General features: G+C 49.1%; 1 protein-coding gene across 1 annotated transcript in view; it reads left to right on the plus strand.

Moving 5' to 3' along the window:
* Positions 1 to 3,063: 3,063 nt before the first annotated feature.
* The window catches only part of RNF24 (ring finger protein 24), a 145,155-nt gene continuing 130,263 nt past the window's right edge, over positions 3,064 to 17,955 (plus strand). The window contains exon 1 of the mRNA XM_078678693.1: positions 3,064 to 3,321. The gene's annotated coding sequence lies outside the window, so the exon portion shown is untranslated. The remainder of the gene's footprint in view (positions 3,322 to 17,955) is intronic.

Genomic DNA, 17,955 nt, shown 5'->3' on the forward strand with positions numbered 1-17,955 from the left:
CCGGTGTTGACAATTGAGTGCCGCTGGTGCTGAGCACCAGAAACCACCAGCTCAAATTAAGCACTGCTTCAATCTCAGTTAAGTTTGCCAGCGGTTGAAGCGGACTGCCACGTGCAGTGTGCTGTTGTGGGTGTAAGACACATATGGATGACTTAATTACAGTTATATAAATGAAGTAGGCTGGCGAAAACCCCTATAAATGTATTATATTTATGTCAGTAAAATCAAAATGCATTGACTAAAGCCAGACATAAGAAAGTGTTTGCATAGACTGAATGTGCGCTCCTTCCTACCTATGAATGGTGGAGTGGTGGATGAAAACAATCGTATAAACATTGCACCCTTCTTTTTACTGTATTCCTTTCCCACGTATCTCAGTTTCACAATCATAAATTGACTACAAAACAAAAGATAATTCATGTTTAAGCATAATTTTTGTGCTGAAAACTAGAATCCATAAGGAACAGTGATGTAGATCAAAAAATTTAAATATGTGTCCAAACTTTCCAAATTCTCTGTGTCTCAAAGTCGATCTGCATTGGACTGCTTACACCACACATGAAGATGCTGACTGGTTCAAGGCATTGTGTGGACCCAGTCAAAGGTCAAGGTACATGCTGGCAGGCACAGGTTGCGGACAGAGAAAGAACAAAGGGACATTTTAGCTACCTTGTCATTTATGTAGGTTAAGCCCAGCCTCTTTCCTTTGCCACATGGTAAGCATGGGAAAATGTGTATGCAGATATGGCCCTTCATGAAATCAGGTCTCTCTTGTTGTTTTCCTCTGCGTCTCGCAGTGGCACACAAAGCGGAAATATAAAAGCCGTGCTCCGGGGGCTGGCACACACTCCCTCAAGCATACATCAAATTCGCTGGGGCTCTCACCAGTCACCAACCACTCTCCAGACCTTTCAGAGACAACCCCTAGATGGTGTCACCTTCCATCACTCTCTCCCTTTCACACTCACTGACAGACAGGTTGCATAGGCTCACAGAAGCCACCACGGGGTGCTCCAGCGCTTTATACAAAACACATGCATTTTACAGGAAATGCCCTTGGGAAAGAAGACCACATCAATCCCTGAAAGGAAACACATTTTGGACAACAATACAGGTGAGTAATACAATACTTCTATGCCACAAAACAACAAAAATAGAAAAAATGCATCCCCAAATTCTTGTGAGAATGGCTCGGCCACACTTCCTCCTAGTACCCGTCCTTTTCTCCAATCCTTTTCATCTCCCCTTTCCTCCCTCTCTGCGTGTCTTTCTCTCGGCTATCTTTCTTTACCTCCCGCCACCACTCACACTTCTCTAACCCACAATAATTATTATTCACACTTAAGTCTGCCGTCTCCTGCACCCCATCAGTCCGCCAATCATTCTCCTCACAGGAAATGAGCGAGCGAGCGGTGGGTGCTCTCTGTAATAGCGCCAGCCAGGGCCAAAGACAACACGAAAACAGAGCCCGCCTTATCTGCTGCGGCTTGACAGGTCATCAGATTGTATTCCCAGCAGCTACACAGTAACCCTAGAATAACAGGTGTGAGGAGTCGGACGGTTCCAGTTCCCCCCTGGCTTGAGGAACTGGAAGAGGCACTCAGGGAGGAGGCCTTAGGACACAGATCACAGAGTCAGACCACCGCCACTACGTGAGGCCCGCCAACTCTGTGCCACCACATCATGAACACAATCATTTGGTGCCGGGCGGAAAAACGTACTCACCTCCTGCACTACAGTCCTGTTGTTGAGGGCAGACACAGGGGGGCTACAGCTAGTCAGCTAGCCAGTAGAATAATTAAATTATGGCTGCTCCGGACGGTGAAGAAGTGCGCACCTCTGCTGACAACTTGTCTCGTGACTCTCGTCACTGCAGTCACGCGCAATTTTAATTGCTCAATGCGCTGTGCGCATGCGGGAATCAGGAATTTACATCATCAGCGCACCCTAGAGAGGCGCGCAGACGCGGCGGAGGAGGAGACAGTGCATAATTCTGCGCGCTGCGCACAGGCACACCCTCCTCCTACGTGTTTGGTTGCACAGACACCAGTCGGCGGACGGTCAATCAATCAACCTTGCTGTTGCTGGCCTGGCGCTGCTGTTTTCCCTGCAGGCTGAGCCTGCAGCTAGAGCGGAGTGGACTTGTCTCGGTATTTATGCCTGGTACAGTATTTGGCTGGGGGGCCGATTTTCTGTCCGGCCATCACTACTTCAGAGAGAAGTCACCAGCCAGGTGTAGTGTCTGTCTGAGACTCTCAGACACGACACCTGGAGACTTCTCTCTGAAGTAGTGACGGCCGGAATGAAAATCGGCCCCCCAGCCACAAAACCGGCCCCCTGTTCCAAAACCGGCGCCCACCCCCATCCAGCCGACCGGGGGATTGCCCGGTGCCCGAAAGCACCAGTCTGGGCCTGGTCCAACCAAGCCCTCGCCGCTGTTCCGCGCATCCACAAAGCCACCATGGGGGGAAGATCCTTCTCATACTTAGCGGCCAAAACCTGGAATTCCCTTCCCATCCACCTCCGCCTTACTCAAAACCACCTAGCCTTCAGAAAACTACTTAAAACCTGGATATTCGATAAGTAAACCCCCCCCCCCTTCCTCAAGCGCCTTGAGACCCTCTGGGTATGTAGTGCGCTATATACATTTTGACTTGACTTGACTATTATGTGTAACTCATGTCATCCTAAGTCCTTATGTATTGCAACTGTTTTTTTTTTTTAAACCTTCGGGTAATGTTCGCGCTATTTAAAATCGCATTAAATAAAAATTAAATAAACTCTGGACTGGGCGCTTTCGGTTTCATTTCCTCCCGCCCGCGCCACTCTCAGAGCCCCAGAAAGCCCCATCCGCCCCTCTGGTGAGGGAGGGAGAGGATAACCCAGAGATTGCGGCGGCGGCCGCGCGCGCGGTGTGTGAGTGGCTGCGGATGCTCCTCCGGCTGTCCCCCTCGCTCCCTCCCGCCCTGGCCCCGCCCTCCGCAGCTCCTCCTCCCCTGGCCCCGCCCCCCTGCGGCTGCTCCTCCCCCGGCCGCGCTCTGCCTGCTGCTCCACACCCCCTAGAAAGCCTCCAGCCTGCTGCGGCGCGCGGGAGTCTGGACCTGGCGCGTGGCAGCTGCAGGGACCTCGGAGCGCTCCTGTCCTCACTGAAGCCACCGGCTGACCTCGTGCATGCCCCCCCGCGGTGCCTCTCCCCTTCGTTCTTTGGCTCCTCGGGCTCCCGCCGCAGCAGCACAGCGGGGCTGACTCTCCGGGCTCCGGTGCAACCGGATCCTGCTCCGGGGGCGGGGAGCGCGCTGCTGGCCTCCGCGGGTGACCAGGGTATGTATAGACCGGGCTATTCCGGGGCACGAGGGGGTGGTGGGCCATGCGGTGGGCAGCGGGCTTCCTGCAGGAGCAGTGCCTTGGAGGATGCACCGTGCTCGAGCCCTGCTCCTGGAGCACACCCTATGCCTGCCAGCTGCAGGGCTGCGGGCCTGTGGTGCCGCGAAGAGTGCACGCCTCAAAGGCTGCTGTGCGTCCTGCACGGGGGTCTGGCTCGGTTGCCTGTGGTGCTTGTCGTGCAGATGTTTCATATGCACAATTCATTCTACAGGATGGTCCGTCTCTGTAGCGTATGTTTTCCATGCATGATGCATTCTGCAGGGAGGCTGGCTCTGATGTCTGTATCCACCAATGCATGATTAATTCTGCAAGACAGTCCGACTCTGTGTCTTGTGCTATTTCCTGCATGATGCACTCTGCAGGGATGGCTGCGGCAGTGCGCATAGTATGCAGGGGTGTCTGTTCTTCCAGTCTCCGGTGCACTCCGTGAAGGAGTGGATTGTATTGTTTACACCCATGATGTATTCTGCAGGGGTGGCTGGTTGAGTGGCCAGCCAGGATGCGTTATGCAGGGATATATGGCTCAGTTGTTTGTTTCCACCCATAATGATTTCTGCTGGGGTGTTTTCTACAGTGACTTGTATTGTTTCCACCCCTGATGCCTCATGCGGTGGTGTGTGCCTCAGTGACTTGTTGTTTCCACCCATGATGCATCATGCAGTGGTGTCTGCCTCAGTAACTTGTATTATTTCCACCCATGAGGCATCATTCAGTGGTGTCTGCCTCAGTGACTTGTGTTGTTTCCACCCATGAAGCACCATGCAGTGGTGCCTGCCTCAGTGACTTGTGTTGTTTCCACCCATGATGCATCATACAGTGGTGTCTGCCTCAGTGACTTGTGTTGTTTCCACCCATGAAGCACCATGCAGTGGTGTCTGCCTCAGTGACTTGTGTTGTTTCCACCCATGAAGCACCATGCAGTGGTGTCTGCCTCAGTGACTTGTGTTGTTTCCACCCATGATGCTTCATGCAGTGGTGTCTGCCTCAGTGACTTGTTGTTTCCACCCATGATGCATCATGCAGTGGTGTCTGCATCAGTGACTTGTGGTGTTTCCACCCATGATGCACCATGCGGTGGTGTCTGCCTCAGTGACTTGTGTTGTTTCCACCCATGATGCACCATGCGGTGGTGTCTGCCTCAGTGGCTTGTATTGTTTCCACCCAGGATGCATCATGCAGTGGTGTCTGCCTCAGTGACTTGTTATTTCCACCCATGAGGCACCATGCAGTGGTGTCTGCCTCGCTGACATTTTTTGATTCCACTCATCATATAATGCATTCTTCAGGGGTTTCTGCCTCAGTGGCTTAAATCGTTTCCACCCAGGATGCATTCTGCAGGGATGTCGGGCTTAGTGGCTTTTATTGTTTCTATTAGATCCAATTGGAATGTGATTCCGCACTCTGAGTTTTGTTTGAATGGTGTATTTTGATTTTTCAATTATTTCGGTGGTGCGTAGGTAGGTTACCCTGCTGAGCAATAGGATAAGTGCAATATGAATGTCCATGTGGTTCCTGTCACTCAAGAACCCTCCCTGCCTCGCACTCATTTATATTTTCCTTAAAAAGTAACTCCAATCAGGTAAGTATGTTCATTTTGTTTTATTTTCAATTTTTATCATTGTTTTCAGTATTCTTTCTCTTTGCACAACCGTCGGTAACTATCAAAATCGTGATTTCGAAACACAACTTTATTTTTGAAAGTTACCTACGGTTGTGCAAAGAGAAAGAATCCCCTGAGGAAGGGCATTATTACTTGAAATGCATTGGGAAGTATAAAATGATTATAATGTGGTATGATAACAATACACAAGGAAGAAATCATGAATACTGAAAACAATGATAAAAATTGAAAATAAAACAAAATGAACATACTTACCTGATTGGAGTTACTTTTTAAGGAAAATATAAAGGAGTGCGAGGCAGGGGTGATTCTTGAGTGACAGGAACCACATGGACATTTTTAGGTCTCGCCTGTCGATGCGCATGCGCATCGAGCAAGCGAGACTATAGGGGCTCATCTACTCTTTATCTAACTTGCAAGGAATCGTGGCGATTCCTTGCAGTGCCCGTGACTTTTAAGCTCAATGCGCATGTGCATTGAGCTTAAAAGCGCGTGCACAGCCGCCCGCATTCCTCCGACACCTTTGAAGTGAAGCTTAGCTTCACTTCAAAGGCCCGGCTTCTTCACACCCACATGCCGCTCTGCCCCGCTCCGCCCCCTCCCCTGAGTCATCCTGCCTGCCCCTTCCCGCCGTGTCGCATTTCTCCTCCCCCCTCCCCTCTCCCCTCTCCTCCCTCCGTCTTGTTTTCTTTGATGCTGGTATTTCCATATCTGGCAGCTTCCTGCCCTCACCCCACGCACGCTGCCTCACCCCACGCACGCTGTTTATTTATTTATATTTAATATGCAGGAGATCTCAGTTTATTTAATTTATAATTAATGATGCCGCCCACGCTGAGGCTCGAACCCTGTTCTCCTTCTCCAAAGTCGGCATTGTTATATGTTGAGCCACCTCTTCGCACCGTTTGTTTGTGCTGACTTTCTTGCTCTGCCGCTGCTGGCAGCGGCATTGCGCTTGGAGGGAACATGTAATTGACCCGTCTCGCTTCTTTTCATTTGAATTTTTTTTACATTGTCTCCTTCCTTCCGCCCCTCGCAGTTTGTTTTCCTTGCACCGTCCCTTCTTACAGTCCCTTTAACCATTTTGGTGTTGCTCAGCCCCAACTAGCATGTTATTGTCAAGCCTCCAAATATGCAGCACAAACACGACGTACAAAGAGATTAACGTGTTGCCTGGAGCACATTTCGGGAATAACATTAAATGAAAGCCCAAACCCGCTTTACCGCAACTTGCTTTCACTTGTTGTCTTTGTTTCCAGTGCTATTTTAGAGCTTTGTGCAAACTACACTCTCGTTATTTTGCTGGTAATAACTTTGAGGGAATAGCGTATTTTTGTTTTTTAAATAGCATGCACGAAAACAGTATAATTTCAATTTGCACCACTTATTTCCCATGTTTGTGTCAATGTAAAAATCGACCCTGCACACCCAGCACCAGGGCCGTGTGCCTCAATGATGCAGTACACGCACCAGTAACTGAAATATGACGAAAGACTGAAAGGAGTAGCTACAAGCTGTGCTCTAGTTCTGTTCTCCAAAAAATCAGCAAAGAAACAAGCAATTAAGAACATTTCATTGAAGAAACCATTGAGCAGGAAACAGAAGGAAATCCTACAGAAAGAATCCAAGAGAAAGAAGCTTGAGGTATGTAAACACTTTTATTATGCAAAGGACGTCAATTTCAGGATGCTCAGATGCTCTCATTGGAGTGAAGCGATGGCTTACGTTGAATGAAGAAGCAGCTCTGAGCACTTCAAGAACAGCTGTAGTTTACCACAAGGCACAGAGGCTCTGGCAAGCTTGCATAATGTGGCGGTAGTCCACATCTCGTCATCTAGTGCCCCTCCCTCTGACCACATTATAACACGTTTGTGCCGAGTTGGCTCTATGGTTTATGCAGGAATGAAAAGAAACAAGTAAAATGCATCAGAGATGAGAAAATAAAAAACAGCGAATCTTTCGTACTAAAAAGATGTATGTGAAATAGTTACGAATCTGTTAAAATATGAGCGACAATCCTCAAGTCATCCACAACTTACACTGGTGCTGTTCACTGAAGGGTTCACACTCTGCTTATTCAATTGTTGGCCTCTTGCTGAGATGGTGAATAAAAAGCTATTTAGTGTTCATTTGTATTAGAGCATGAATTACAAGATCAGCGAGTAGTAGTGAGACCACCCAACAATTCTCCATCAGTTGGCAAGTAAGGGGCCATTCTAAAATGGCAACACCCAGATCCTGGACTGCCTAACTCTCGGCCCACCCATAGTATAGTCTGGTAAAGATGATGCTCACGAGTGCCTGTGCAGCAACAAAAAATATCAAAAATGCATAATCTCGCCGGCGCTGAACTATGGATCGATAATTATTTGTCAAATACATTTTTAAAACATAAATGTTCCTCTAAGGCACATGGCAGATGCTATCTGTAGCCTTGAAAGTCCATAGGCCCTGAGAAGTGAAAGGTGATTGGTGAGGGCAAGTTGTGCTAAGACATACTCCTAAGCTTGTGTGCTCACCCTCACCCTCAAACCTTCACCCTCAACCCCTCACTCACCCTCACTCTCACTCACCCTCACTCAGCCTCAACTACTCTCACTCACCCTCAACCCCTCACCCTAACTCACCCTCACTCACCCTCAACACCTCACTCACCCTCACCCTCACTTACCCTCACCCTCACTCACCCTCACCCTCACTCACCCTCAACACCTCACCCTCAACCCCTCACCCTCACTCACCCTCACTCTCACTCACCCTCAACCCCTCACCCTCACTCACCCTCACTCACCCTCACTCACCCTCACTCACCCTCACTCTCACTCACCCTCAACCCCTCACCCTCACTCACCCTCAACCCCTCACCCTCACTCACCCTCACCCACTCTCACCCTCACCCTCACTCATCCTCAACCCCTCACCCTCACACAGTGCAATAGGTCTCAGACCATTTCAGTTAGAGCTTTAAGAAATGTTTATGGCTTTTTTTATTTGTAATTCTTTAGCATTGGCTACAGGAAACAAAAATGCTAAACATTTACAAAAAAAACCCATAAACAATTCTAAAAGCACTAACTCTAATGGTGCGAGACCTATTGCATTTCCAATGCTTGTTATTGTTTCTTCCCATGATGCATTCTGCAGGGGTGTGTGGCTCAGTGGCTTGTTTCCGCCCATGATGCATTCTGCAGGGGTGTGTGGCTCAGTGGCTTGTTTCTGCCCATGATGCATTCTGCAGGGGTGTGTGGCTCAGTGGCTTGTTTCCACTCATGATGCATTCTGCAGGGGTGTGTGGCTCAGTGGCTTGTTTCCGCCCATGATGCATTCTGCAGGGGTGTGTGGCTCAGTGGCTTGTTTCCGCCCATGATGCATTCTGCAGGGGTGTGTGGCTCAGTGGCTTGTTTCCGCCCATGATGCATTCTGCAGGGGTGTGTGGCTCAGTGGCTTGTTTCCGCCCATGATGCATTCTGCAGGGGTGTGTGGTTCAGTGGCTTGTTTCCGCCCATGATGCATTCTGCAGGGGTGTGTGGTTCAGTGGCTTGTTTCCGCCCATGATGCATTCTGCAGGGGTGTGTGGCTCAGTGGCTTGTTTCCGCCCATGATGCATTCTGCAGGGGTGTGTGGCTCAGTGGCTTGTTTCCGCCCATGATGCATTCTGCAGGGGTGTGTGGCTCAGTGGCTTGTTTCCGCCCATGATGCATTCTGCAGGGGTGTGTGGCTCAGTGGCTTGTTTCCGCCCATGATGCATTCTGCAGGGGTGTGTGGCTCAGTGGCTTGTTTCCGCCCATGATGCATTCTGCAGGGGTGTGTGGTTCAGTGGCTTGTTTCCGCCCATGATGCATTCTGCAGGGGTGTGTGGTTCAGTGGCTTGTTTCCGCCCATGATGCATTCTGCAGGGGTGTGTGGCTCAGTGGCTTGTTTCCGCCCATGATGCATTCTGCAGGGGTGTGTGGCTCAGTGGCTTGTTTCCGCCCATGATGCATTCTGCAGGGGTGTGTGGCTCAGTGGCTTGTTTCCACCGATGCATTCTGCAGGGGTGTGTGGCTCAGTGGCTTGTTTCCACCCATGATGCATTCTACAGGGGTGTGTGGCTCAGTGGCTTGTTTCCACCCACCCATGATGCATTCTGCAGGGGTGTCTGGTTGTGTGTTGTGGTTGGCCACAGCTGATGCGCGCCATGGCCTCGTCTTCAAACCGCGCCGTGCTTCCCAGACAGGGCCTTTCATCGCTCTGTGACGGAGGGAGGGGCCGCAGGGGGATAACATTATCCACACACCATGGCAGCTGTGCGCACATGGCATATTTAATAAACCTTTGTTTGTTTTGAATACATGCATCGCGTGTGGGGAGGGAGAAAGTCGGATTTCAAACCAGCTTGTTATCAACTGAGTGTCCTTGCATGACCCTTCTCTGGAGAGGCAGGGATCTACAAAATCACTCCTAGAGTGCCGGATCCATGCCACATTTTCAGCATATCCCCATTCAGATAAATGTAGTTATCTTAAAAATCTGGGACACAACCCCACACGGCCCTTCCCCTGAACTCTTTCCTCGTGACCCATCTCTAGAGAAGCCCTCTCCAGAGCACGGGTCACTGTCCCCACCCATCACTTTTCTAGCCAGAGGATGGGTCGGTATCCCCACATTGCACTTCTGCTGAGCTCTCTCCTCAGTGCCCTTCTCTCCAGAGACCGTCTCCAGAGCATGGCTCATTGTCCCCACATAGCAGGGTCCTCACGTTCGCCAACTCTGGAGCAGGGATCTCCCTATTTGGCCAATCCACCAGGCCAGCCTTCTCCTCTGGCTGTCCTCAGACTGCCTATCTCCATTGGCTAGGATCCAGTGTTTACATCCCCAGGGCTGGGTCTTGCTGTCCTAGTCACTGATTCCAACCCTCCTTGAGCCAGGCTCCACAGCTGGGGACCCCTCCCCCCCCCCACACTCCCAATAAACTAGATCCAGAGGCAGGAACACTGTGTCCTCCGCTGCAGGCTCCTGATGCACTGTTGGACATGCCCACTATTTAGTTCAGTCTATATTTCGGGTGGGGCTAACCATTTTTTAAGGGTTGAGCATAAAAGATTTAAAGATCACTAAGGTCACCCCTTTTGTAGTAAGGTTGGGCTTTCCTGCGCAGTATAGCAGTAATAGGTGTTGTGTCAAGAATGATTTGCATATGCCTGGGTCCAAACTGAGATGCCATTGTGAGCAAAAGAATGCCAAGTGCTTAGACTTATTGCAAGCAGCCTCCTATCACCTTTTGTGTTTTTTATGCAGTAGGGGCCGCAGGAAGGGGAAATCGGTGTAGCAGGATGAGAGAAGCATAGGGATTGGGCGGAACAGGCAGGTTCCACACTCCAGCAGGTACTGGGAGCCTGTGCTCCTGAGCTCTGCCTGTATCTCTAAGCAATAGCCTGGAGATATCCATGTGCGCATGTCGGTTTGGCCGGCCCTGGGCGTCCGTCCAAACCGACATGACGACTGACCCCACCACTCTTCCTGATGGCCCCACCCTCAAGACTCGGTTGCAGGAGTAAAATAATAATATAGCAGTTTTATTAACTGCTTTATCATTTTTTATTTTACATACGTCTGCTGGTTCCAGCATTGGGGCGACGCTTCTTTTCCATAACGAAGGAGGCGGCCTGGGTTTCATGTGCTACCCTACGTGGCATGGGTATGCCCAAACAGGGGTCCCATGCTCACCACGTCACTTGAACCAAGCTGTACCTCACTGATGGGCTCATAACTAGGGCGAAACCGGTCCTGGATTGCCTGTGTCCCGGTTTAGGGAGGACCTGGCCTGGCAGTTCGGCTGGACTGTTTCCATGAAGAGCAGGGTCAAGACTGATTTGCATATGACTGGGTCGAATCTGAGGTGAGCAAAAGAGTGATGCTTTGGAATGGAACGCTGAGCAATTGCCAGTGGTTAGAAATATTGCCAACCGCCTCCCATCCATCACCTTTTGTGTGCTTCCTGTCCAGACAGCTCTCTGTCGTAATATTGACTTTAAGGAACGCCTTGCAACTTCTGAGAAATTAACAAAGCACAGAGAATGTTGGGGTTTACGTAAAAAAAATTCTATTTTTGAATCAACATTAGACAAGAACTTCCTCCACACGAGTGGCACTGGCATATTGACAAAGTAGAAGAAGTGTTCGGGTAAACTGAAAGCAAAACATTGGGGATGAACCAAATCTTAATGTTTCTATTCATCTAAGTTGCTGTATGATAGTGGGCCTTACGTGTCATTGTAGTCGTGTAGGACACGTGGCTTTTCGGCAATGTTGCTAATTTTGGATGCAACAGAACTAGGTTCTGTCCCCAGGTTTCCCCGTGTGAACGCACCTTATGATCCTGGGCACATTACTTAAATTCAGTTTCCGTGGGCCTCTAGCAAGGAGCTGAAACGGCCAGGCAGTAAGAAACCAGGTTAATGGAGGCACGCAAACGTAATGTATGGTGTGAGTAAAGTGGCAGGGGCTCGCAGCTGAAGAGGGACCGTTGTGAGCTTCTTGTCCTGGCCAGGCCTGGGCCCTGCTGGGCATCACGCAGAGTCAGGACTGCCAGGGACCGCGCTACTGAACGGAGGCTCGAGGGCTTTTGCCAAGTTACATCTGTGAATTCTTGGTTGCTTTCTTGTGGCCAGTTCAACGATTGGCATTTCCGGAAAAAAAGTATAGTAAAAGCTTGGACTATAAAAACTGTGTTCTGTGACTCTGCCAGACCCATTTTCCAGTCCCTTTCATACATCGGTCATTGGGGGCGTTGTCCAGTTGAGAACGGATCAGGACCGCAGCTGCCAGAATGTTTTGAATGGTTAAACGGAAGACCGGGGCTGGAAGGACGCTTTCATGGTGAAATGATGAAATGCGTGTACGTGCCAAGCATGTGGAACACGCTGCAATGGAATGGTGTAGTTTAGAGAACTCCTTACAACAGCTCCGGTAACCATGCGAGATATATAATATATTAATAAATATATATATATATATATATATATATATATATATATATATATATATATATATATATATATATATATATATATATATATTTCACACACAACTTGAGACTTCTGTATGAAGTGTGCAGCCACTAGGGCGGTACATCTGGCGCGGGGAGGCGTCGAAGCTTCCAGAGCGGAGCCGGGCCCTGCTCCACAGCCCGCTCCCTCCGCCCTCGTGCTGTTAGTAAACACAGGAGGCACGTGCGCCCGCCTGGAGGTGGAGGGGTGCGGGGGCGGGTCTCGCACGGACGCAGGTCCGGATGGGGGAGGCGCGCGCCACTGTTCTTCCCAAGGACGAGGCGAGGAGGAGGGCCCAGAGACAAGTGCTTGTGTGTGCGTGCGCCCAGCCCAGCCTAGCCACAAAAACCGAAGCAGCCAGGCCAAGTGCGAACAAGGAGTGGAAGCAGAGGGCCTTGCTATCAGTGCAGCAGGTGCAGGAGCACCGAGGTCCCAGGGTTCGCGATTACTGTCATGGGGACACATGCTTCAATCCTTTGAATGTATTTACATGATGCATTGTGGGAGATGTATTTATTTATTTATGCGTTTTTATATAGCGCGGACTTCACCCGAAGGTGTCAGAGCGCTTCACAATAGGAACAGTAATGATACATGAGGAGAAAATTACAAGTGAACAAATTACAAAAGCAAACGTTAAGTTACATGACTCAAAGATGACAATAGTGAACAACCAAAATACATGAGGTAGCAAAAAGTACACAGGAGGAAAAAGTGACAAGTGTGCAGGTTACAAAAGCGTACAAAGTACAAGTAGAGGTATAATACTGCAATAAATGGCAGACACTCCAGCACAAGAACAAACATTACGTAGGCAATGGGCACTTGTGCAAGTATCGAAAGTAAACAAAATGTGAGAGGTAGCAAACTGTGTGTTACAAGAGAAAAGTGACCGTGTGCAAGTTACAAAAGGGTACCATACACAGGTACAAGGATAATACTGCAATAAATGGTAAACACTCAAACTACCAGAACACACTGGGAAGGGACTTCCATAGTCCTGGACAATAGAATTCTCAATACTGGGAGGTCTTCCTTCAGATGATAGAGAGGGCGTGAATTAGATTTGGAGGAGGAGAACTTTGAGGTCCATTTTGAAGGCCTGGGAGGAGAAGGTGGTCCGGAGCTGAGGCAGAGGTGAGTTCCAGATTCTCACTGCGTTGCCTGAAAAGGATTGGGCCATCGATCTTTCCTTCTTGAAAGTGGGAGGTTCAAGCAGTAGATTTTCCGCATTACGAGATGGTCTAGAGCCAGGGGCGGCTGGTGACATTTGAAAGTGGTGAGGCGTAAACTAATTTGCATATTGCACCGCAGCGAGCGAGCCCGAACCACCTTGCATCCATCCATACATCATTCATGCATCCACCCATCCATCCACCCACCCACCCATCCATCAATTCTGCATCCATCCTGCATCCATCATTCATTCATGCATCCACCCATCCATCCAGCATCCATCATTCATTCATGCATTCACCCATCCATCCTGCATCCATCATTCATTCATGCATCCACCCATCCATCCATCCACCCATCCATCCATCATCCATCCTGCATCCATTCCTGCATCCATTCATGTGTCCACCCATCCATCCACCCATCCTGCATCCATCATTCATTCATGCACCCATCCATCCTGCATCCATCATTCATTCATCCACCCATCCATCCACCCATCCACCCATCCATCCATCCACCCATCCACCCATCCAGCATCCACCCATCCACCCATCCATCCACCCATCCACCCATCCAGCATCCATCCATCATTCATGCATCCATCCATCCACCCACCCACCCATCCATCATCCATTCCTGCATCCATTCATGCATCCATCCATCCATCCACCCTGCATCCATCATTCATTCATGCACCCATCCATCCACCCTGCACCCATCCTGCATCCATCATTCATTCATGCACCCATCCATCCATCCATCCACCCATCCATCATCCATCATCCATCCTGCATCCATTCCTGCATCCATTCATGTGTCCACCCATCCATCCACCCATCCTGCATCCATCATTCATTCATGCACCCATCCATCCATCCACCCATCCATCCTGCATCCATCATTCATTCATCCACCCATCCATCCATCCACCCACCCACCCACCCATCCATCATCCATTCCTGCATCCATTCCTGCATCCATTCATGCATCCACCCATCCATCCATCCTGCATCCATCATTCATTCATGCACCCATCCATCCACCCTGCATCCATCATTCATTCATGCACCCATCCATCCATCCACCCATCCATCCTGCATCCATCCATCATTCATTCATCCACCCATCCATCCATCCACCCATCCATCCATCATTCATTCATGCATCCATCAATCCATCCACCCACCCACCCATCCATCCACCCATCCATCATCCATTCCTGCATCCATTCCTGCATCCATTCATGCATCCACCCATCCATCCACCCATCCATCCTGCATCCATCATTCATTCATCCACCCATCCTGCATCCATCCTGCATCCATCATTCATTCATGCATCCACCCATCCATTCATCCACCCATCATTCATCCATCCACCCATCCTGCATCCATCATTCATGCATCCACCCATCCATTCATCCACCCATCATTCATCCTGCATCCATTCATGCATCCACCCATCCTGCATCCATCATTCATGTATTTTTATGACCATATAACTTGCACACAGCTTGTCAGTGTTTAATACCAGTCTCGAACCTTGTACTCCAGCACCAATGATACATGATTAATATTAATTGTTTTTAAAAACATGTATTTATTTGACACCAATTTCACACCTTAGTCGGAACATCATTTTTATTTGTTTTTTAAAATATCTATTTATTTAACACCAAAGTAAGTCATGTATACATTTTTATGGTTCGATAAGAGGCTCGAACCTGGTTTCCCAGCACCAAAGTCGGCCGTGCTATCCGTCAGGGGTTATGTAAGCGGGCTATGTAGTGACCAGCCAATCCTGCGCCAGGATTGGCTGGGGGGGCACCATGACTCCTCGCCCAGTCGCCCTGTGTAATCCCGGGGGCTGCGGCCCGCCCCCTGGTCCTCTCTCTAAGGGGGAATTCACAAGAAAACGATCTGCGCATGCGCGGGCATGTTTGTGCCCAAAAATACACTTGCGCAGCTGCAGCAGCCCGATCCTCCCCCCACCCCCCCTTGCGCACTCCGGGAAGGTCGGGTGTCTCCCGGTTTCCCGGCCGGCAGATAGCGCGATTTTTTAAAATAATTGTGTTTGGCTTCTAGTGACGACGTGGTGGGTCCATGGGGCTTAGTGGGGCTTCGCCCCTACGCCCCAATGGACGCACCGCGCCTGTCTAGAGCCTCCAGAGAGTTTCAGTTTATTCGACAGGTAGCGAGGAGAGGAGGAGTGCAAGGCTTTGTGGGTGATACAGGCAGTCTTGTAGATAGCTCTAGCCTCGATTGGAAGCCAGCGAAGGGTGGATAACAACGGTGTGATGTGGTCGCTTCTTTTGGCCCCACAAATGAAACGGGCTGCTGAGTGGAGGACCGATTTAAGGGGGGACAGGTGGGATTTGGGGGGGCCAGTAGGAAGAGAATTGCAGTAGTCCAGTCTGGAGAGGACCAGCGATTGCACCAGTGTTTTAAGGTCTTGCTCAGGGGAAAAAGCGACAAATTCCCCAAAGAAGGCGGAGTTGGTATCGGGCTGACTTTGCAATGGAATTGATGTGGGGGATCAGATTGAGTTTGTTGTCGAGTATGACACCAAGGGATTTTGCGCTGTCGACAATGATGGGTTTATTGTTAAGTAGATTCATCTACTTAACAATATCTATGGTCTCCTCGAGTGAACCAATCGAGTAAACTTTACTGATGACAGTGGTGTTGTAGAAGGAAAATCTGGAAATGAAAAAGTGTACTCCGATGACTTGGAGATATCTGGTAACTTTAAGCAGGGTTCTGGGGCAAATTTTCCAAGTTTTCTGTATCTATGTGTGCCTTGCTGCATTGTTCCATGTTTTTTCTTTGTGTGTTCTAGGATCTGTAGTATTGTTTATGCCCTTTTTTTAAAAACGAGGATTAAAAGTACCAAAATGAAGAGAAAACAAACTGGCCTGGGAAGCGTGGAAGCTACGCTGCGCCCCAATTATGTCAGTGTTTTTATACGCAATGTGATGTTAAGCTACCAAATTTGCCATGTTGCTCTGGGACCCCTTTACCCCACGTCAGCTGTCAGTAGATATTAAAATCTGAGCAATAAGTTGTACATTATTAGGCGTCTTGATTCAATTGCTTCATTAGAAGCACTCAGGGACTGCAATTCCGAGAAGGCTTTATGTGGTCTGAATGAAAGTGTAGGACTGTAACCGTGGCGCCCGGACGACCTGAGGTGGCCACACCATACAGACAAGGGTTTGGCAAAGAAGCGGCGATTTAGAAATTCGTGGGAAATTAATTTTAACCTTATTTACGTTGAGATGGAGTACTATCTAAGCGGGGAAAAAAGCTACAATAAAGTCAATTTTCACTCCTTCATTGAGGTCTTTATGCGCTGTATGGCCGTGGCCCTGTTTTCCCATAGTAGACAGACAGGGCTGCCCCTCGCAAAAACGTGAGCTTACAATGCAGACGTTTTACTTTTTAATAATTGCTAAATTTTTGTTTTGTGAGGAATGCTCATTTTAATTCAGCGAGCCCAGATGTTCGAAAGTGCAGTCCAGGTTTTTAGCCTCCCTGCAGTCCAAGCCGCCACTGAATGGCCAAACAGTGTTTGCAGTGCCAGCATTTTCCATTCCAGTGGAACCGCTGTGCTGCGTGGCAAAGGGCTAGAATGTGCTCTGAATGCATCAGCAACGACCACTCTTATGTAAAGGGCGTAGACCGAGTTGCAGACAAAGATATATTTTTATATTGGCCAGCAAAATAGGTTTCAACTAATGTATACCTTTTATAGTTCCTGTAGTTCGTTTTGCCCCTCAATGTGTCTTCAGAAAATTCTATTTTGGTCTGTTTTTTCAACTGATTAAGGTTAGCTTATCATGAGAATATTGCACCTGTTAAAGTCTGAGCCAAGCTTTAACTTGAATTAAGTGCTGAGAGCGTACCCACCTACTAGCGACATTTCGCACCACCCACTCTTGGTACACTAAGACTTTGGAGTCCATGGACACCGTATCACATGAAACTACAACTCCCAGAAGGCTGTGCTGCTGACTAAAAAGCCACGACTCAATGAATGTGTCAACACCATGGGTCATTAGGAAGTAATGTATTTTCCTACCCAAATGAGGGATTTATAGTCACAACTACTAGGCATAACCGCAAATGGTTAAGTCACTGCACAACACAGTGCGGTAAATTCACAGAAGCATTTATGAGTATGGAAACAGAATTACAGGTGTACTCTTTTACGTAATCTCATGTGCCTTTGTGAAAAAGACATGAAACGCCCAACTCCTTCTTAGTAAAAGCAGGGGTGTCTCCTCTGTAATAGCGGAGTAGCATCGCCTCCCTCGTCGGAGTCAGTCACAGAAAAATAAAATGATAATACAATATCATTTTATTTTTCTGTGACCGGCTGGCATGCCTGTATTATGTGGAACAGTGCCGGGCCATGAAAGGGAGCAGTGGTGGGCACTTAGAAGTGCGCCTGTAAGTTTGGCCATCCGTCTTAGGCCGGCCAAACAGACATGCACTTTTATTTCTGCAATCCAGCTGTGTGGAGAAAAGTCGTAGACTCCCAGGCAGTGTCTGAGCGGCAGACCAGGCTACTCAGACCAATCCTGACGCTGCTCTCATAGCATAAGATCTGCAAACCAACTGTGTTCTGGGTAGGAGAAAAGTCGTAGGCTCCCGGGCAGTGTTTGAGCGGCAGACCAGGCCACTCAGACCAATCCTGGCACCACTCTCGTAGCATGAGAGCAGCGTCTTGATTGGGTGGAGA

Source organism: Lissotriton helveticus, chromosome 2_2 (genome assembly GCF_964261635.1).
Source record: "Lissotriton helveticus chromosome 2_2, aLisHel1.1, whole genome shotgun sequence".
Taxonomy (NCBI): Eukaryota; Metazoa; Chordata; class Amphibia; order Caudata; family Salamandridae; genus Lissotriton; species Lissotriton helveticus.